At 37.7% G+C, this 23,327-nt stretch overlaps 1 long non-coding RNA gene across 1 annotated transcript in view; it reads right to left on the bottom strand.

Moving 5' to 3' along the window:
* LOC141350124 (uncharacterized) overlaps positions 1 to 23,327 on the bottom strand; it is a 148,616-nt gene that overhangs the window by 42,397 nt on the left and 82,892 nt on the right. The window lies entirely within an intron of this gene.

Below are 23,327 nucleotides of genomic sequence, written 5' to 3'. Positions count from 1 at the left end.
ATGGCCGGTTGTGTAATTAATGAGAGTAGATGATAGGACCAGAGATGTGCTCTTAACTTTATTAATTGCAGTGTTTATTATTATCAAAATCTAAAGAGATGTTAAGGCATTCATTACTCAGTCAGTGGATTTGAAATTATTGGCTGTAACAAGACCAACATGATCTCACAGAAAGTCATGTTATAGTCACAAACATTTTGATTAATTTATTCGTGTCCATAGCACGAAATTCAGCTTTTCTTCATTCCTTGAGCATGAATGTCTTTGTCGTTTCACTCGAATTGACGCGATTCCGCCTCATTCGCACATCTAGTTTGCGCGAATGGCGCAAATTGAGCGTTGCCGAGGCAAACATGTAAGTTGAAAAATTTGAACTTTGGTGGAAAAACGCTCCCTATTAACCAATCAGGAGCTTGCTCTAGTAGTGACGCGATTACAGGAAGTGAGCGGAGTCGCAGAAGCCTATGGAAGGCCCTCCCATGATGGGAATTTTCGCGTGAATTTCTAGATGACTAAAATTTCAAGCGCGAATGAAGCGAGTAAACTCAAAATATTCAAGCAGCAAACTAGAAGCGGTAGACGTGATTTTGCGCCTTAAATGCGGCTGGTGTGAACCCACGGTAAGAGTGTGGGGTTAGAGTTGGGGTTTGGGTTAGGATGTCTAAACATGTAACAGAAAGTGATTCTAACCCCAACCCCAAGCAACAATGGTAAGAAAATAGGAAAAAAAAAACAGTACATAAAATCAACCGAAAAAGAAAGTCGTCCAACAGACATGAAAAACTATTTAAAGAAATTTTTGTGAGTGACACGACAAAGACATTTGTGCTCATGGCAAGAGAAAAAGCTGAATTTCGTGCCACGGACACAAATAAATTAATACATTTTTTGTGACTATAACACGACTTTCCGTGAGATCAGTCTGAACAAGTTTGAACACTGCAATAGGGGGACAATGCAACACTCAATATGGCTGCTCTGATGACAGAAGTCCCGCCTTCCAGTTAAATGAACCAATCATCAATTAATAAATACTGGCGATTCTCTGGGGGAGTGGCTCTTTTCATGAATATCAGTCATGTGACCTTTTATGTCATCTGCTCTTTTTCCGCCATTTTCAAGTACAGAGTACCAGTAGGCTACTGACAAGCATTAGCTAGCTTGCTACAATTGACGGATTTCTTATCTTTTACTGTCTATTATTCGTACGGATACAATTAATGGCTACGAAAGACAACATTTTGCACCTTGTCAAAAAAAATCATTGTAAGGTTGTGATCCCTAGTCGATTCCTGATGTGTAGCTGGTGTCCGCTGCTACTGATGTACCACTATTTTTACAACATTAAGAAGGCGCGACACAACATGAAACTTTGCTCGAAGTATCACCTGGATCTCTACACATGAAGAGGTGTCCGCTCGCCATCTTTGCCAAACACAAAGAATCGATCTCCGAATGCGAGTGAATGAATCTTATACGAGGCATCCTTTTACCTCTAGAAGGTCAATATTGTTTGTCACTTGCGACAAAACAACGAATTATCCGTGCATTTATATGGAACTATGCTTTAGGAGCTATCCATCTTTACTCTCCTTTCTCCTTACGTCGCATTTGGAGATCAATACCTCTTGACTGGCAAAGTGGTGGCGAGCAGACACCAATACAACCAAAGCTAGTTGTTCAAAACCTTTCTTTTTAGTAAACTCTGTGTACACAAACAATATTCTCAATGCTCGAGTTCATGTGTAGGGACCCAGGTGATACTTCGAGCAAAGTATCATGTTGTGTCAAGCCTTTTTAGTGTTGTGAAAATAGCGATTTTGATGCTCAAAACATATTGAAGGCATAGCGACCACTTCAGGTACTCAAAATGGCGGAAGACAAGTTTGAGATGTGAGTGACGTCAGCTGATATTCATGAATACAGAGTCTAGTGAGGCAATTGCCAACCTGTGGGCATGAAAGAAACAAAGAATATGGCACAGTTGATGTCAGATTTCATTTTTGATGTCAGGTTTCATTTTTGGTAAAAAAATAAGTGGTTTAATTGTGATTTTAGCACACTATTTTAGAAATATTTGTCTTTTTCCCATTCAAGTAGACAGGACTTTAGTCCTGACTGAAATAACTGCCTGGTGGAGTCTTAAAGATGGCCGCCTAGTGTTGCGACTTCCCTAAAGGGACTTTGATTGATGACAGTTTGCTAACATGAGGGTATAAACTTACTTTTGATAATACCATTTCTGCAATAGTATCTAACAGGATTGAACATTTTCAAACTGAATAATCCAACAAATACTAAAGCATCACCGAATTTATAAAATATATACGGTAGCAAGCACTTCACTCATATGTATACTGTTGTTTCCCACCAAAATGATGTTTTTTGGTTATGGATATTATAAACTGCAAGTTGTCATGTAATAGAAAGTACAAAGGGACATATATAACATTGGCATATGTGCCTAAACAAGCATGTTTAATTAATTTCAGTAAGGTGATAATTTTTAAAATACATACTGTATATGATGGGGACTGTGTTACTCAAATGACCTAGAACTGTATATATACAGCTGTGGACCATTTCTAGCACAACTGACTAACCGTAGTTCAACATACTGTATATAAAACACAAAAGCCTGCAGGCTACAGCCTAAATGAACTACTTTATCCCTCTCACCAAGGTAAAAAAAACATTACTTTTCTTGATACATGAGTCAAATTCCTCCAAAGGGATGTCAAAATTAGCTGCTCATAATTTTGCGTCTGAGAGTAAAAGATGGCAGAAATTACGCTCAGGGAATCGTTTTCAATTCAAATCTCCCTCATTGAAATGCGCTACGTACCTACTAGCACTTTCAGTTACCCCGGGTGAGAGTGCCTGCCAAATGAATGGAGCATAATGTAATGCATTGTTTGATTGGCTGATTTGAACATTTGCATGTTCAACAGGAGTGGAGTACAATGTGAACAGTGAAAGGCTGGCAGGCGGGCGTCCGAAGCCCGACTCAGTCAGCTCACGGTGCTAATCAAGCTAGCCAACAACTCCTTGTTTTTAGCTTTTAAAGAGCTAATGCCAGGGATGGTAATACATTTTTAATTGCAAGTGTGATTACCCTTCTAAGCAACCTCAGCCAGTTGATTAAATGCATTTGGGTCAATATTAGAGGCCAGTCATTTCCAGTGCTAAGGCCTCAGGAGAAAGGCCTAGAGGTAATTGCTGAAGCACAATTAGAAATCTTTCATATTGTAATAATGGAGAATCGCGTCCTTTAGGAAACTGGGCAAAACATGATTAATGATAGAGAACACTCTTCAGCATATTAGTAAATGGCTCTATTTAATTGAAAATGCTAATTGTGCATAACCCGTATGGCAACACATATGTCTTGCAAACTGCACTTGCAAGCACTGTACAGTTACTTGCAAATGCAGTGCAGGTGCTCTGAATACAGAACAATAATTGTCCCTTTCCATAAAAAGTGCACAGGGAATGTCACAGGTTATGTCTTATAAATTAACTAGTGAGTTTTTGGTATGTGAAACATAAATACTTCTGTAGATTTATTCATTTTGGTGTACACCAAAGCGTTCAAACGCATCTGAAAACGCCAGCCAGATGCCGACTGTGGGAGCTTGCCAGCATTTTTTTGCTATGATACTTCAGTTTTGTTTATCAGTCTTTGAACGATATGCCGATTGGTTGTTGTGATATGCCAGCTGCTGGCGTTTTTGAAAAGTGTGGTGTTTCCATTGAAAACAGTTAAAAATACATAAGCCAGCATCAATGATGTGGTGTACACGCCCCCTTAATACACTGTGCAGAGACCACATTAAATAATGACGCTAATAACTAAGAGAGCCATTGCCATTCAAGACTTTTTTGTCATGCCTCATGTCTCTACTCTCTAAATGGCTGATATATTATGTTGTGTAATTTTGTGTAATTTAGTCAAGAAAGACACATTGTGCCCAGACACTGATGGTTGAGACAGCAGCATATTTCTAGCCATTATAAAACCGAGTGGACAGCCACATCTAGCCTAAAACGCAAATCCTGAACACTCTGGTTCTGACATGTAATTCACCTTAATTTTCAGTAATACGTGGAGTGAAAGTGTATTAGCCGTTCCACTGAATGGGTGACATTGGTTTGCTGCAACTCTTCAAAATAACTTTTATATTTTGACAACAGATGTTATATCTAATATGAATCTTAGAGAATATTTAGTAAAGAGTTAGCATGAGAACACAGAGCAAATTCAAGTTATTTACTAAAAATATTTAAAAAATAAACACATCTAAGAAACATAGTATGGAAAAGTTTGGGCACCCCTGACATTTCCATGACTTTCATTTACAAACATTTGGGTGTTTGGATTAGCAATTTTTGTAGCCTTCCTCCAAACCATAATGTTGAACAATCTTTGTTTTTTAAGTCATTTGAGAGTTGTTTTGAGGCCACCATGTTGCCACTCTCCAGAGAAAAGTCTATGGCCCTAATGGCGCACTTTATGTGGACTTTCGGTCTTGTGGGCTTGCTCGCTTAGTCTAAGAGTCCGTAGGGTGTCCCATCTATCATTTTTACACTTTGAAGTCTGCTCATCAGGGCCCCCTTTGCCACTCGATGCGGTCTCTGGTGAAGCTCGCACTTCAGCAGGCTTCGTGCACATTACCAACCCAGAAGTCCTTGTGAAAGAGCAATCAGACCAATCGGACGACGGAAGGGAGGAGTTCACACTGACTGGCAACTTCTCTTCCAATTTCCGGCATGACGCTCGAGTCTGTCCCAAAATACGACCCACGTGGACTTGCATCAAGGGTCCCTAAAATCTGCACTCTATGATGTCATCAAAGTGTGAACTCTGAGGAGGACCCAAGTCCGGAGTGTGCCATTTGGGACAGGGCCAAAGAGAACCAGCACCAAAACACAACATATGCTGGTCTTGCTGGTATGACCAGCATGGGATGCTGGTGCTAATGCTGGTTTGGTGCTGGTTTAGCTGGTGCTAATGCTGGTTTGTTGCTGGTTTAGCTGGTGGTAATGCTGGTGCTGGTGTTCACTATAGCAAACCAGCACCAAAACATAACATATGCTGGTCTTGCTGGTATGCTGTTTTTTTCAGCAGGGTAAACTTTGAATGACTATCGAGTGCGCGCGCAGCATGAGGTCAAACTGTTCATACCATCCAGGCTTTATAATTTAATCTAACAGGGCTGAAAATTATGACTTACCTGAAATGAAGTGAGCACTACAAACACAAGCCTCTTTGATCTTTGCATTGTTCCAGTCTGCACGTTAATTGCTTGCGGCCGCAGATGTTGTATTTTTTCGTTTTTGAGATTCTGCATGAATCGCGAAAACTTAACGGCAGACCTGGTGCGATTTTCAAAGCCCACGACGTAAGTAGGCATTTTTGACGATACCGAATAATACGCAAACCAATCTGCTGTAATTACTTTTCTGACCCCGACATGCGCAGTGGGAACCGCCTGTGACGTGAACCGCAAGGGGGTCTATTAATCAGTGCTAAGTAGTAACTGGTATTCAAATCAACAAAATGACAATGGTGCCCAAATTTATGCACCTGTTCAATTTCGTTTCGATGCATATTTCACATTTTCTGTTAATCCAATAAACCTCATTTCACTACTGAAACATTACTGTGTCCTTCAGTTATTTGATAGATCAAAATGAAATTGCTGATCCAAACACCCGAATATTTAAAAAAAGAGAAAATCATTGAAATTGTAAGGGGTGTGCAAACTTTTGCATACAGAGGATATACAGAAATGGAATGAGAAAATTACCATCCCATGACCTTAATTAGATCTAAAAGATGTGTCTTTTATGAACCTCGTGGAAAAAGATGACTTTGTGCAGATCTTGGAAAATGACAGTGTTATTGTATAACCAGATCATCTTAATTGTGGATATATGTTAAATGAGGAAGAGAAGTATTTCCAGATCCAAGTTTTTGTAAATGTCAAAGGAATTATTCCTCATACAGTACTTGACCCATAAGCACATACATTTCTGATAGCGTAATACTGTTGAAAATCATTGCTGGTAAATTAAAGGCCATTTAACAACCACTGAACCTCGTCAATGACATTTAACCTAAAATCAGTACATATACCAATCACGGTTTTCACCTTCAAACAGTAACCTTAAATGACAGCTGTGTAAACAAGCTAACCTCTTACCGGGCTGTAAATTCTGACATTCTCCCCCCACTTTGTGCCATGTGAAAAAAATAATTGGTCAACGTTTCATGCAAATATCACCGTGCCATGGAATTAAAGGTGGGATCTGTTCGTTCATGCAGACGACAACTTGAGCCCTCATTTTCTTCCTCTCAGAATAATCAGGCACCCAAGGAGCACATGGAGGCACGGGTACATAAAAGCCTCCTCTTTATGTCAGAAGAATTAAGTGGCCTCCTGTTTAACCCAATGCAAGAAATCCAGAGCAAGAACGAAAACAACAACACTAAGCCAGATTAAGAACCTCGCTGCCAAATGCAACCAAAAGAGCATTTCTGCTTTTAACCTTAGACAATCACATTTCATCATATCAATGTCTAAATGACTAAATTCCTGACAGATATTAAAAAGTAAGACAAAGCAGGGCTTAGAGATGGAAAACAAGGTTAGTGACTCTCAACAAATGTGTAGTGATCTAAATTAGACCCTGTCGGCGCCAGACAAATCAGCTTGTAACATCAAATTAACATTTTTAGAAAGATTTTTGCTCTTTTAATAAATGTCACTGCGAATGGTCTTTTAACATCTGCCTTTGTTATTTTTCACTCATTACGCTGTAATGCCAATTAAAGCATACAATTACAGAATAATGACTGTAACACTGTGCATGCAAGCAATAGATGAATACATGCACATAAGATACAAATATGCCCCATTGATATGATCCTATTTGTGTGACATCTGCACCACATCGCAAACAAATTTCCTTTACAATAATAAATACATTGGGGCAAATTCACACCCCTAAAACCTTCCCACAAATGGAACGGTTAGATATCAGTCATGATAGTTCCAGGAGTGGCCCCCATTAGGGGGGCAAGCCTTTGAGAGAGGCTCTTTCTCCTCCATCCAAAGCAAGGACAATGAAATGTCAAACCATTGAGCTATAGCAACCCATTCCTCAGTTGTACAGCTTTGATGGGGATACAGAATCTCTTTAAAAGGAACAAATCCACTCTCTGGCTGTCATTTATAGAGACAGGCAGCATGTACGGGTTGCGCTTGTGTCAACTCATCGCACAGAAAAAACTGACGCTTTTAACAAGAAGCAAAAAGCCTTAATTTATATTATTGCCTCGCCTGATAAAAACAGCAAAAGTCTCTTGCATCATAACCAATGATCATTTATAATTCCACAGCCAGATGACTCAAATGAGATTCAAAAGGTCACTATTTTATTTCTGTCTCTCTCGCTTGCTTTTGTTCCAGTCAGACTAATTAAAATACAAAGCAAGAGATTGCGTGACCCGTCGATGCATTTCGCTCTGTGCGCGAGCACTATGACGGCAGCGGCGCTGTTCTCAGCATGCCACAGCGTTCAGTGCTCGTCGCCCGGCTCCGGCAAGACAGAACAGAGCAGAGCTGCGGGACACTGCCGTTAATGGGAGGCATTGAGAGCGCGGCTCTAAATAATTCATCACGCTTCAGAGGAACAACACAGGCACTGCGAGGAAGGTTGCCGCACACTCGTGTGCTCTGAAAGCAGGTGAAAACAAAACTACGGTTTTTACATGTGCCTGTGCAGTTGGGTGCAACCGAGAGAGAGACGCTACACAATAAGAGAGCATGTGTTGAACTTTAGACAGTCTCTCTGATGGTGCTCACCATGGTGCTGAACTCACAATCCGCATGTAGTCTGCTATTCCAGCTGTGCCTACTGCCACAGCAACATGAACAGCCATGTGCTTCGATGTGTTTGTTGATTTCAGCTCAGACTGAATTATCTGAAAAGAAATACATGATTTATAAAAAAGTTCCAGTCTACTGGTTGGCATTTGATTGGATGATTAAGATTGGCACTATTGGGTAACATTATCTAATCGCCTGTGCAGTTCAGGAGCATCAGAGACCATTTCAAAAGAAAATATTTGAAATGATGCCCTGTGCATTGTTCACAATAAAACTGAAACATGAATTAAAGGCACAATATGTAAGATTTTTGAATTAACCTTTCACACCTGATTTTTTAGGTGTTTAATCAGTGTGCCGTATTTTGATCAGCATTTTTATTGGTTTTAACCACAAAACATGTGATGTCCATTTCAGTGTACACAGGGTCTGAAGGGGTTAAAGTAGGGGAGAGCAGGGGTGAAAGTACAATTTTTCAGAAACACTTAATTTTAAAAGATAAGACAGAGATATATTTTTCCTGTGGTCAATAACTCACAAGTGTGGTCTATCAATACCAGGTGGAATTTTGTAAAAATGTAAAATGACTTCCGTATAATTTTACTTTAAACATAAGTAGTAAATTGTTACTTTTGACCCCACCGGCAGGGACGAAAGTAACACAACAAAACAAGATAGATTTTTTTGTGTTACACTTGTTTTAACTAAATATAGACCGTTTCAGCAGTAACAAAATAAACAAGCGGCTATCGCTGTCCGCACTTAACTTTCGGTAAACGCAGCTAAGAATAAATAACAACAAAGTTCTTTAAACGTAGTTTATTTATATAACAAGCAAAAGAAACAACACATAGATTATATAGGAAACCAAAACATCAGTTATTTTCGACGAGGCATTTGTTCAAGAGATCAGTTTAGCAACTAGTCAGACCATTAAAAAAAACAATCCAGAAGTAAAGTTCGGATCCAGACGTGTATCACGTGCGTCAGATGAAACCGTCTATACATGACAAAAGGTGTGTTCGAGATCATCCGGCGCTGCGCAAACCGATCGGCGAGGTTTGCCGCTTGCAGTCAAGGGAGGAACTGAAGACGGAGCCGTCAAGCCGGACACCTGCTGCTTGCCGTAGTGACGTGTGCGCGTGTTTCCTTGTTTTTAATCGCAAATGAAGTGAATTAGATGCTGAATTTAATAAAAACAAACCTTTTAATAAAAAGTTGCAACCAGAAACATTTTGTATTGAATATTTTAATTGCTGCTTATACTGTATACCCGAAAATAACGGGAAACAAGCCTATATTATTAAAATACCAATAGAGTTTGTTATTTTCATTTTTATTTTATTACACAACACAATATAACATATTTAATCATATTAAAGTGTTTTTCCTGTTTTAAAACATGAATTCATAATGTTTATTAGTGGAACTAAAGGTTGGATTAAACTTGAAACACACGTGATCGTTGTCATCAATGAGGCGACCAATCACGTAAAGCTGTTACGTCATCACAACTCCGGGCAGCTCTCGCGGTACTTAAAAACCATATGACACAGTCACGTGCCTGCAGCGCCAGCTGAAATCGGAAAAAAATACTAACCGGAATGCACTGCTTCAAGTCAGCCGCCGCATGAAGTGGAACACACCTTATGACATCGTTAATATGTAACTGCAAACATATTTTTAAATTTCAGTTTTATAAAATGTTTCAAAAGCAACAAACAGTACAAACTTAAATTGTTTGAACACGATGAAAATGAAATTAAATCAAATTAGAATAATATAAATTTTCAACATATACAACAGTATTAGCAGTGAGACAAAAGTGTTACTTTCGACCTGACAGGATCTCTTTACATTTAAACCTGATTTACTTTTATTTTGAAAAACTCAGAGAGATCAAACTTCAGGATGTGTTGGAGCACTAAATAACCTGTAGATTGATCAGTACCTTAACACATGAAACCAGAAACACAATGCGCTATAAGAACAAAATTACCGCTTTAAGAATTTACTTATTATGGTTGAAAACACCTTTCTGGATCTACACACGGAAAACGGTGGGTAAATAATGCAATATTTGTAAGCTATGTCAGGGGTTGTGTGCCTAAGATGCTGTCAAAGTTTGGGATGCAAATGTTATAAGGGCTCAGATAAAATCGCTTTGTTACTTTCGTCCTGCTTTACTTTTGCCCCAGTTCTCCCCTATCACAAAACTACTAGCACAGTGTTATTTTTTCACATTTGCTAGTGGTTTTTCAAAATATTTTCAAAATGTTTTGAACTCAGAAGAGTCCCATTTTCAAAGCATCCACACCTTTTTTTGCTGCCATAAGGTGTGTTTGACTTTATGCGCAAAGCGATCAGTCAATGACATCATATTATCAAGAGAGCAAATCGAAAGCAGTACTTTTCGATAATTTGATGCCAATCAATATGTGCAGTACGGCATGTGGAAGTATGGAGAATGTGGAAGTAATAACGTCTAGCATGTCGTTCTGTTGTAGCTTCTATTAAGCCATACTGTGGGGCTTACATGTAATAGTTATTAAACTTTATTTTTATGGATTATCCATGAACATAATTTCTGAATCTTATCTAATAGAATCACAGCAATTTTTGTTGTTTAGTGACCTCTAGCAGCAAAAATCACACATTGTGCCTCAAAAGGTCTCGTTCTTTCTGTGTTTTTGGAGCTTTGATTGTGTTTACAGTGCACAATATAACATGTGTTCATGTTTCACGTGTAAAAAAAAACATATTTTTCACACAATTTACAAGTTCTGATTGTGTAGCTTGTTTAGTGTGTTGTGATTCGATAGCAGCTTAGCTTGCCGTTAGCTTAGCTGGCGACTGACGTATTCCTGTGGGTGGGGTTTAGTCAAAAATCTGTTCTAGTGACGTCATTAAAGCAGGAAGTAGAGGGCTGTAATCCAAACCGGCCGTTCGCTGTAGACTTTGAAAGGCGAATTTTGTAAAAAAAAAAAATCGCCTGGCAGTGAGCTTTATCATTTTACATTATTTATGCTATTACAGCAACATTACACACTAACTAGGGTTTATAGGATCAGGAAAAATGTGACTTTAAAGTAAATAGGTTTTTTATCTGGCTGAGATTTAAAGTTTAATTTTCTAAAAACATAGCACAAACTATAATGGGTTTAAGTTTGATTTGAGTGGCATAATGCAAACTCTGGTATCTGGTATCTTGCTTTAAAGGAAGCCATTTTTCAACATCACTGACGACATGTACAAAACTAAAGACAAATTATAGCAACTTTAAATAGAGTTTTAAATAATTTCCAATACGTTCTCATTAGATCATCTTCCTTTACCTTAGAGAAGTGCGATGTTCCCACAGCTCTGTTTTAGAAACCCTGTGCAGGTGTACTGATGAGCCCGACCTTCTCTTAATTGGGCCAGATGTCTTCAAACCGTGCTGTCACAACACATTTTGACCCTTGACATTTGCAGACTCGACATCTTCCAAATGACACCTCGGCGTACATTGCTCTTCAGAGCGAAGCGCCCTGTGCTCATCTGTCCGGCGTCTGAGCGCAAAATGCCCTTATCAGCACTAAAATTTAGAGAGAATATCATGAAGCAGACTGTTGTCAGCCAGTTGGGATAGAAAAAGAGCACAGTAAGGCAATAATTTATATTATTAGAAGGCTCATTGAATGCTTGATTCTGAATGGCCAATCGCAACATTTGCAGGTTTGTTATTCACAGATAACAATCGCTAAAAACGAACAACATGATAACCCGAATGCTGCAAACCAGTTTGACGGGCACAGTTTAATATTACACAAAAAAATATATATAAATATGTCTGTTAATAACATCGTGTATATGACATTATATTTACAAATTAGCAAACCAATAAAATTGTCTTATTTTAAAACCGAAAGTAAACAGGTTTTCCTTGCGGAAGGTATGCATTACTTAAAAATAAGCATATTAAATATTTCAAATCAATATTTAAAGGATTAGTCCATTTTTTTAAAAATCCAGATGGTTTGCTTGCCACCATGTCGTCCAGACTGTTGATGTCTTTCTTTGTTCAGTCGAGAAGAAATTATGTTTTTGAAGAAAACATTCCAGGATTTTTCTCATTTTAGTGGACTTTAATGGACCCCAACACTTTGCGGTTTTGATGCAGTTTGGAATTGCAGTTTCAAAGGACTCTAAATGATCTCAAACGAGGCATAAGGGTCTTATCTAGCTAAATGATTGTCATTTTTGGCAAGAAAAATACAAAATATCCACTTTTAAACCACATCTTCTCGTTTTCCTCCAGTCACAAGCCAGCGTGACCTCACGTAATACGTCATCACGTCAAGAGGTCACGGATGACGTATGTGAAACTATGCACCAGTATTTACAAGTGTGGAGAAAGAGGACCGTTCCAACAGTGTTGTATGTGGAATGATACTAATTAATGTCTTTGTGTCAGTTTATTGTTTAAAATGGTCCGCAAATGTGCGTTTCATATATGTAACACATGACCTTTCGACATCATTACGCAATTACGCGAGGTCGCGCTGGCTCGTCACACAGCCGAAAATGACAATCGTTTCGCTAGATAAGACCCTTATGCCTTATTTGAAATCGTTTAGAGTCCTTTGAAACTGCAATTTTAAACTGCATTAAAACTGTTAAGTGTTGGGGTCCATTAAAGTCCATTAAAATGAGAAATCCTGGAATGTTTTCCTAAAAAAACATAATTTCTTCTCGACTGAACAAAGAGTAAATTATCTGCATTTTTTTAGGAAAATTGACTAATCCTTAAGTGTTCCTTACCTTACTTATGACGTAAATAGCTGTGTAATAAGTGGGATAGTGTACAGTCTGACGATTGTTATTGCGAAATAAGCCCCCTCAGCATGATATAAGTCTGATTACACTGTCAAGGGACGTATTTCTGTGATAACAACCTGCTGCCAATATATTGTCCCTTACTTAAACACCTTTAGTACCCGATTTGGAAGCAATAGGCTGATCCAAACTACTTCTTATGTATCAATATACACTAGAGGGTACTAACAAACGGTAAACAATGTGCCCGCAAATAACTCTCCATCTCCTCCAACGTACCTGCGTTGGCTATTTTAGTAGTCACGACCAGTAACTGAAATTTACTATGTAAAAAGTCATCATGTCTGTGTATAATAAATGCTTTGAAGAAAGTTTCTCTGACGTGGCAGTAAAGATGAAACACAAACGCAGGCTGGTTAGTGAGATACAGAGACAGCGCTGTAGAAAAGCTGGTTAAGATTAACAGCTGTTGCCTCCCAAACTGCGTATTAGAGTAAAGAGCAGAGACAAATAGCAATGCAGCAGAGAGGAGATGCAGGAAGCGTCTTCATTACTCAGTCAGCATGACTTAGCCTGGGATAGTAACTATAAATAAATGTTTTTAATTTGCTTTTCTCTCATTGTTCTGGGCCCTGTTCTGCTTAGCTGGCATTTAAGCTGAGCCATACGCTTTGAATGCAGAGAGGTCGGTGATGAATGAGGCCAGTCTTAATGTAGCGGCGGCTCTTCTGTGGCTCTCACTCACCATCTCGCAAATGAGCACGTACGCTCAGACACACCCTCTCCTATCCCCAATCGTCGCATACGCAAACACACTGCTGCTATATATGGAAAAATCCTGCTTATGCAACTAAATATACATTTAAGGCACCTGCCATCAACACCTGGTGGCTTTGATGAATTATGCATACACATAATGCTGACAAACCCGCAGGACCAATCAAAATTGGGACAAAAAAAACGAAAAAAAAAAAAAAACAATGATGAAGTGCTAAATATTTCATGCGCTGCACAAACTGCTTTGAAAAAGGCCAAAATGTGTTTGTTGCAACCAGGGGAGGAAAAGTTGCTTTGGAAATGGTTTGTGTGTGATAGATAGATGGTATCTGAGCAGAGGTATCATGAGTTATTTAGGAAGAGTTTCGGGTGTCAAAGCCCATTTTTAAATTCAATTACCTACTGCTATTCTAGAGGAAGAAATTATTTACTATTGAATTATCTGGAAGTTTCAGTTTTCTGCTTGACCACTCGATAGTACAGAGCCCTAAATATTTATCAGATGAACAGACCTGTAGTATGGTGATGTGCTAATATTATTCTTCACTGAGAATTAGAATACAGTAAAGGCAAAAACTGTACTATTGTTAAAAAAAGACTGGGTCTCATTTATGAAACACAAGCAGAATGCATTTTTGTGTAAATCTTTGTAAAGTCGTTCTGGCGTAAAGATTCATGAAAATATTCGTATTTTCAAAATGTTAGTTGGTATGAAAGAAATTTACACCTGCTTCCCACCCTTTGTAAATGGTGCCTAAGACATAAAAACGTTCTGTATTCTTTTAAACAAACTAATTAGACATTTTGATGAACTATGTATCATAATGACAAGTTATTTTGTGCTGCCGTCTTTATTAAAGTTTTACTCTTTAACTTTGGGAAAAACACAAGCTGCGTCCGAAGGCCCTCCCATTGTGGGTAAAAAGTAATGAACGAATGTAAGAAATGAAGTTGTTCACTCAGGTTTCGGACACCACTACTAAATGGCCGACACTCAATATAGTGCACTATGTAGTGGATAGGGAGTGGTTTTGGACACAACTACAGAGCTCGTCACTGTCCTTTTTTACACAGCCGTCCAATCAGAGTAGAGGAGGGGTGGGAAAAACACTTAATTGACCACAATCATACTTTTACAACTCAACAATGAAGTTAATATTACTTGGTATTGCATTTTTATATTCAGTAATATTGTTCAAAATAAGAACGTAGTAACATGTTGTGCATGTCCAAAGCGCTGCCAAGAACAATCGTGCTGGTCTTTTTTTTAGTATATTACCAGGTATTACTTCAGCTTGCTTCAAACGCTTTGGTGGACACAGCTTAAATTATTAATTTATTCATAGGCACGTAACTTATAAGTCTCTTATGCATTTATGCAATATAATGTAGCCAAACCAGAGAATTGAGTTTATTGTGAAAAGCCGAGGACACACTAGACTTTAGGCATGTGATGATTTGTTGGACATTGCTGCGGGGACTGTAGCGTTATGAGAATGGGTTTGGACTGTAACCATTTGACATCATGTATTTCGGAGAAAAATATATTAAAATACACTGTAGAGTAAAACATTTTTTCAAACTGTATAAAACATCTGACAGTTACTCCAGTTTTTTCTCAGATTTATATAGACAATCTCAGTGTTAATCCATTAAGCCATACAAGTCAGGGTACCTTTTAAAGGAGCAAGACATAAGCTTCTGTATCACCACTGAGACTTTGAGCCGGGCACTTAACCACAGTTTCTAGAGAGACTGTCCTTGTAATAAGTGAACAGTAATTCACTTTAGGTAAATGTGTTTGCTAAGTGACTACATTCCAAGAATGTAACTAAATATTAAAGATTGGAAATGACAAAATGTAAATGTCTAAGCCATTAAAAATTCATTACTTTTGGTGGGGAACGTTTCCTCTCCAATTGCTGTGTTGGTTATAGCCCACAGCTTGTTTGTTTGGATGTTAGTTTCCTTTTATACTTCAGGTTTGTACAAAATGTTTTCCACCAAGACACCAACACATGCCTATGCTGTATCAACAAGAGTAAAATCAATCAATCAATCAATCAATCATAAAAAAATTTAAGCATCTATTTTATCAGCTATATCAGAAATGAATATACTCAGAAAAATCAATTGCTATACTATTGAGAAACAGGTAATTCATTTAGTTTCTGATTCAGTGCAGGGAAAGGCTATGACACTCTCATCTAACCAGTAAGTTTCAATCGAATGTTTCTTTAGCTGGGGTAGAGTAATAAATATGATAATTCTAAATGGGAAATTTGGGCTCCAGCACTTTTCCGTGGACCATTCTGATAAGCAATCTGCTTACGAAACACCACAGTATCAACCATTCATTCACTTTAAGAGATTCACCAACAAGAAGGAGTTACTCATTCAAACACACATGGCCACACATACATAACATTTGCTTAAAGTTGTAATTCTCCTTTACATTGAATGTCTTTAAGTATTTTGTTCTAGGACTGCTTTGCCACTGTTTATAACATTCAACATAACATTTGTTACAGAAGATGATAATTATCGTAAAACAGCATCCAAATGATATTTGATTACTATAAGGCCTCGTACACACTGCAAACTTTCGGGAGTGACAATCTCATTTAAATGCGGGAGTGAATGTCTTGCAGTGTTAACCGTTTATGGCATTTGGCTCATGAAGCGATCACGTTTTTGGTGTTATTAAGGTCTAAAGATGCCAGTCCCAATATATTGATCTTTGAAGTAAAGCATTTGGATTTATTTTGGTTTATTATTGGATTTTTTGTGCAAGATCTGGCAACACAAGTAAGCAAACGCTCGTGCATCCGTCATTTTCTGCACCGTGCATACGGAAGACTTTTTCCCTTTCTAGGCATTTATTTTAGAAGAGAGACCTGTCATGTCCATGATGTATGTTTAAACACTTTATTAACTACTAGTTGATAGTTCAGTTAGGTACACACTATGCAGAGTTTCTGTAAATGCGGTTGTCACTACCTGCATTTTGCGGGAGTTAATGCGGTTGTACAATGCTGTTGTCAGTCCCGTAAATTACTGAACTGTATGTGTACAAAACAGGATTAAGCAATAAAAGGTGAAGTGAGAACCATATTAATATGCAATGTGTACTGGACCTAATTGAGCACAAAACACAGCTAGTGTATTATTGCTTTCGCTATGTTGTTTAGATTAAAAAGTCCTTAAAAACTGTATTGTAAAATAACATTGATAGATATTATAGTTGAACTCTGTCTAACTCTGTCTATACTTCTTTATAAGTCTTTCAGGAAACAAGAGAACACATTCAAGAAATTCTTAATCCAATCATCTGAACAAAACAGACAGTGCACTGCATATTGTAGCATATAGCATGCAATGAAATGGTTAAAAGAATCTTTGGATGGCCTTTGTAAGGTCAAGGTGGATGTGAATATGCACTTAAATCCTCAAAATCATATGTAAGATTGCCTTTGGGCCTTGAGATTTTGATAGTGTGAGAAATGGTTCCTTATTAAAATGTGACACTGGGCCCACTTTGGCTGTGCTCGCCGTGGGCGAAGAAAAGGTGTAGCGGGCTGCTTCTCTGTGATAAAATCCCATCGTGCCACTCAAAAGGAACTGTGCCTGGACACCTATCTGCAGTGTTTCATGCCCTTTGCCTGCCTGTTCCTTAAACTAAAAGTGACACACGGCTCAAATCAAGGACTGCTCATAGACTAAAATGATTCTGTGGAGAATTTTTGATATTCCCAACATTAAATAAATTCAAACAGCACAGTTTACAACTGCGGAGGCCTTTTACAAGTGCTTTAACATTGGGCTGACTCAAAGATATACTGTAATGGCACATCGGTATTACAATAATCAGAAAGATGGATTGAGGTATTAAACAGTATGGGGTTTGGTACCACATACAGCGATAAGATGAGTAGGACCATCACATTGAAATGGTTATGGATAAAGGAAGTAATGGAGTTTGGCAGTGCCTTTTACTAGCCAGAGGGACTAGAGGTAGAGCCAACGGGACTTCTGATTGTCTAGGCAGACAGGAAAGAGATTAAAGTAGTATAAAATAAAAAAATCTGTGTGTATAGTATAGTGTGTAGACTATAAAACAACAAAATAATTTCCCAATTAAAGAAGACAAAGCACACTTACATTCAAAAATGCATTCTTTGAAAAGGTTAAATTAAATATTTATTAATGAACACATTTGTTCTTTATTTTTCATCCTCAAAATATCATAAAACTGCATACATGAGCAGATTTACTGTTATTGTATGCTTCATTATTGAGCAAAGTCTCCCAAGTTAACTAATGTTTTTTTTTTTAAAGTTCATGGCTTTGTTTTGTGTACTAAAACCTTTTTTCACTATGTATTTTAGGTAAAATTAAACATAAAACTTTTTTTTAACATCAGGCCCATTTATCACCATTAATCTGTGATTTTAATGTATTCGGCAAATAAAGGTTGGTCACATTTGATTATTTTGTCAGGCAAAAATTCAACCTAAAAGATTAAGATTAGCAAAATGACACATCCAGAGATGGGAGCTCAGATCCCAAATCCTAGGGTCATTTTCTTGGGGACATGGCTTGCAATTAGACCACCTGAGGAACTGAAGCCCGACGATGCTGAGATTGTTTCTATTCATATGATCAAAGTTGACCTTTGAGCAGCATCCTGGTATACACTCATTAGCTTCCTAACTATCCTTTACTATACACAGCAGTCATTGATTGAGACTTTCCATTGTTGTTTTCCTTGCCTGATGTCTATTATCTTTCATTCAAATAGAGCAGAGCTTTATTTTGTGTTTAAGGCAGTGACATTTAAAGCGTTACTGAAATAATAACACCAAAATTTCCATGTTAACTCAAGCTATTATTATATAGTATTAGATGTTTATTACATTTCTGGCAGATAATTGACATAAATGTATTAGAAAATAAGTTTATAATAAATTTAGTCTCTTTATAAATAAATTTAGTCTCCTTTATAATTGTAGACATGTGCAAAGATATTTAAAGAGCACCTATTTCATTGCTTAAAAACAATGATAGTTTGTGTATTTGGTATAATACAATGTGTTCACGTGGTTTATGGTTAAAAAACACATTATTTTCCACTTACCCTACATTTGTAGCTCCAGATTTCCATCTCTTCCTGAAACGCACGGATTTGAAAAGCTCTGTGTCCCTTACCATGTTTGAAAGATTTACTCACAATGCAATGTTAACAGGAGTTAACTTACAGGCTGTGAGTCCAAGCGGGAGGAATTATGATAATGTCGTTCTTCTCTACATCACCAATCCTAGGAAGTAAATTGTTGCCTACAATCCTTGTGTTTGTTGTAGTCCAAGAAAAGAGATTTACATTACAGAAGATAACTCGCGTCATCGTTTACTTTGAGGTTTGTACCTTTTGCATATCATTAACATGTGCTAATAAACACTTACACACCAAAGGAAATGTAAAAACGTGAATCGGACAATAGGTGCTCTTTAATTGCCGATTTAGATTAATTCTTATTTGATTCTTTAAGCTACAAATAGGATACAAAAATAGAAAAGGTTATTACTAAGGAAAATAACCACACTTTCATGTGATACATTAACGCATCTACTCTATATTATGTAAGGCAGGCAGTTGTTATTGCATAAATACATTATGCCTATACATTACCCATTATTAAATGGCTATTTACCTCATAAGTAAGGTAAGGAACATTAAATATTGATCTGAAATATTTTATTTGCTCATTTACTAAGATGTGTTACTGGTATTGATATGAATGGGGGAGATCACAACGATCAGAATGGCCACATTAGTCCTGCCTCCCAGTAAAACGAGCCAATCGTCAATCGGAATCCTCTGGGAGAGGGACTTTGCACATGCACAGAATTGACAGGTCAACAGGTGAATTATCAATTCAGTAGACAAAAGCAGAATAGTTATACCTATTTTTTTACCTAAGCCTTGCAAAAACTATTTTTAAACGATTTTCTTCCAGACATATTAAGTGCATTTGATGATGTATTTAATGTTATTTGCTTTGAATCATGATGTTATGCTGTACTGTATATGACACTGTATATCAAACAATCCCACATTTCTTGAAATGCCTTGTTTACCCTTTAAAGTCATTAAACATTTTCTGTCCATTGATTAAATAATATGCACAAAAGGGCGAAAAGATTTACACACCAATTAATTAGGCCTCTGGAGAACCTTCTGTCAATGCAATCCCACAAAGTCCCTTGTGCAGACAGCGTCCTGTATATCTGATTGGGGATAAGAGCTTAAAATCAGTCATGATAATAGTGCCTTGAGTGGATTTCTAAAGTGAACATGTTTTGATTTAGAGATGGCTCAGAGAAACAATGATTATTGTATTGTTGCAATGCTCCAAAGGATCATGATCATTAGTCATCATAGACCCGAGATAGTTATTCCACTCTGCGGAAGAACATTTCCGAAACCGTGGCATTTACAAGCACCACTTCAATAGGATAATCCTAACCTTGGGCAGATGCCTCTAACAGCGTTCATCAACAGATCTCTTATAGATTTTCTGGTCATATTCTGGTTGTATTCAGTATTTTCTCTACAGTACATACCGTTGCTCTCTCTGTACAATTCCTCAAGGTGCCCCTATGTTCCCAGTCACCAGTAAAGCATCAGTCAAGAGCAGCTTTGGCAGTCTCGGGGTAAACAAATGCACTCCACCTAATTGCAAGGAGGCTGTAATTAAGTGCCAGTGTGTCCACGGAGTACAGGAATAGAGCAAAACACCACCACTTGCAAAAATAAGGGTAAAAAAGGCATTTACCAAAAAAAAAAAAAAAAAACTACAGACAATGTATCAGACTGGCTCCAAGAGGTGGAGCCTTCATGGTTAATTATTAAAAACTGTTTAGCATGATTTCTTCTCCCATTCTACAAAGCACTTACTGACTACGCTGAGCTTAGCCAGCCTCATCCATCTACATCAAATCAAACATTTGTATGCCAATTATGTTTAATCTGAACGTACAGCTAAAGTTGAACGCTCTCATCTTAAAGTTGAAACTTGTTTGAACAATAAATTGACTGTACATAACCATTAAAATGTGTGTATAGCAAATCTTACGAATATTTCTTACTTGCATATTGGCCAAACACATGTAAGCACTGCAGTATGGATTTTCTTTTCCTCACCCTCTCATATATTTCCTTTGCTTTAATCATTGCCTTAGGGGTCATTTAACTGCATCTTAAATAGCACTGAATAATTTATCTACCCAGAACCACCTTAAAGCACCAACACCATATTTAGGATTGAGACATACGAGAGCTCGTACCTTATCAATCTAAACATCACACAAAGTACTGGTCAGAAAGAAAGGTACAAGAAGGTACAGAAGCTGTCACTGGGGCAGTACCTTTCAAAAAGTATATATTTGTACCTAAAAGGTGCATATTGGTACCTCAAAGGTACACATTGGTACCTTATAGCGCATTTCCATTGCATACCCTTATGCAACAAAAATATACTGCAGTATATTGGAAAATATCATGTAATATATTAGGCAATATATTCCCATATATTGGATTTAATATTTATATTTCCCAATATATTGTAATATATGCATAGAAAATATCATGTAATATATTAGGCAGTATATTCCCATATATAGGATTTAATATGTATATTTTCCATTATATTGCAGTATATGAATAGACCATACATGTATATATTGATACAAAATATATTGTAACCAAGACCAAAAAGGGCACTATGTTTTTCCATGTAATAGTTTGTCTTTATATGATTTAATATACTGCAATATATGCAGGGGCGTCGCTAGATCCCTTTTACTGGGGGACATGCCCCAGTGTAAATCTTTTGTGTCCCGGTGTAAATCTCAAGTTTAAATTTGAGCAGTTAACTAGTGTATTCCTATACAAAGATAATCGCGGCAAAAACGGATCTATATGCAATGTAATTACCCAATTTACCCTTGTAAAAGCGACGAAGCAGTCGCATTGACTTGTGCACAAACGAATCCATGACCACGCACATCTTTGCGTTCATCTGCGCACAACCGCATTCAAAAGGTGACGCCACGCGAGTGACTTAGCTTATGAAAACATGACCAGACTAAAGAAAGTTTCTAAATAATAATGTTAATCTTATTTTGACTCGATCATTATTGGCTTCTTTAGATGAACATCTTTTGTGCAAAGCAGAGAAAGCGAAGCAGACAAGAGAGATGATGAGTTTAAAGGAGGTAAGACAAACTACATCCTCACCCGGTCAGGTCTGAAACATTAGAGGAAAAATTTCAGGAAAACCTCTTGTCTTGATTAGTTGTAGAACACATTTTCAGGTGTCACTTTTTTTTGCTGTGTTTTAGTTTAAAAATGCAGTTTTTTATATGCAGAATTAATGTTAATTAGTGTTAAAATCTTTGAATATTATTATCTAACGAAAATCTAATAACTAATAATCTTAAGAACATCTTACATCTGTCTCAGCAACAATGCAATTCTACAGACTTGTCTGTAGAATTGCATTGTTGCTGAGACAGCTGTAAGATGTTCTTAGATTATTCACTGTGCTATTTTGAGGCATCATGAATATGAACTAAAATGCACTTTTAACATACTATCTCTGTATTAAAAAATGTATTTAGTTAACACTTGTATTAAACTTGAACACAACTTTTATACAGAGATGGGTTCAAGTGTACTACAAGTGGTACCTAAATAAAGTTTTTAAATACATTTTAGCACATTTTAGTTCATATTTAGTTCATTAGTGTCTCAAAATAGCACAGTGAAGTACACTTAGATGATCTTAAGAACATCTTAAGAAGTACTAAGGATGAATTTTTAGTATATTAAGTACAAAATTTGTGTGTGAAAATAAAGCACTTTAAATACACTATGGAATATTAAATAACCTGGGTTAACACATGAGTCAGTTTTGGTGAACTGTTACTTCAAAACTCTACACACAAATCCTTACATTTCTCAGTGCTTACACCATCTGGTCATATGGAAAGCACTAGCATTCAATACTGTTCACTCAAGTCAGCACAGCTTAGGCTCAATTAGCAAACAATTACCAAGGTGAAAACACTAAAAAGTCAAAATTGAACACACATCAATCAGATCCTTCAATAGATAGATAAAGGGCCTGAATCTGTTCACTGAGCTTTGGAACAATAGATCCACAGAGAAATGAAGGAATAGGTTGAGGAGGAGAAAGAGGAGGATGGAAAGGACGTGGTGAAGGAGGAGAAAGAGGACATGGTGAAGGAGGAGGGAGAGGACATGATGAAGAAATAGGTCGAAGAGGAGGAGGCAGAAGAGGAGGGAAAGAAGGAGGACATGGTGAAGGAGGAGGGAGAGGACATGATGAAGAAATAGGCCGAGGAGGAGGCAGAAGAGTAGGGAAAGAAGGAGGACGTGGTGAAGGAGGAGGAAGAGAACATGGTAAAGGAGGAGGGAGGGACATGATGAAGAAATAGGTCGAGGAGGAGGAGGGACAGGAATAGGAGGAGGGAAAGGAGGAGGACATGGTGAAGGAGGAAGAGGACATGGAGAAGGAGGAGGAAGAGGAGGAGGACGTGGTGAAAGAGGAGGAGGGAGATGAAGGGCAAGGTGACAAGCAGTCTCAGATGAAATTCAAGCCACTTTAGTTGACCAAGTCCTGGTCCATGACTATGAGGGAGGCGGAGAAACGAGTAAAGCCTAATTTGAGTCGCTTCACTGTTGCCTCCATCTTCAGAGCCTTCAGGGAAGAAAACAGATAGATGTACTTACAGTAAGACTGTTCTGTACAG

The sequence above is a fragment of the Misgurnus anguillicaudatus genome, chromosome 16 (genome assembly GCF_027580225.2).
Source record: "Misgurnus anguillicaudatus chromosome 16, ASM2758022v2, whole genome shotgun sequence".
Lineage (NCBI taxonomy): Eukaryota > Metazoa > Chordata > Actinopteri > Cypriniformes > Cobitidae > Misgurnus > Misgurnus anguillicaudatus.
Note: the sequence above shows the minus strand (reverse complement) of the source record. Positions and strands in the feature narration are given on the sequence as shown.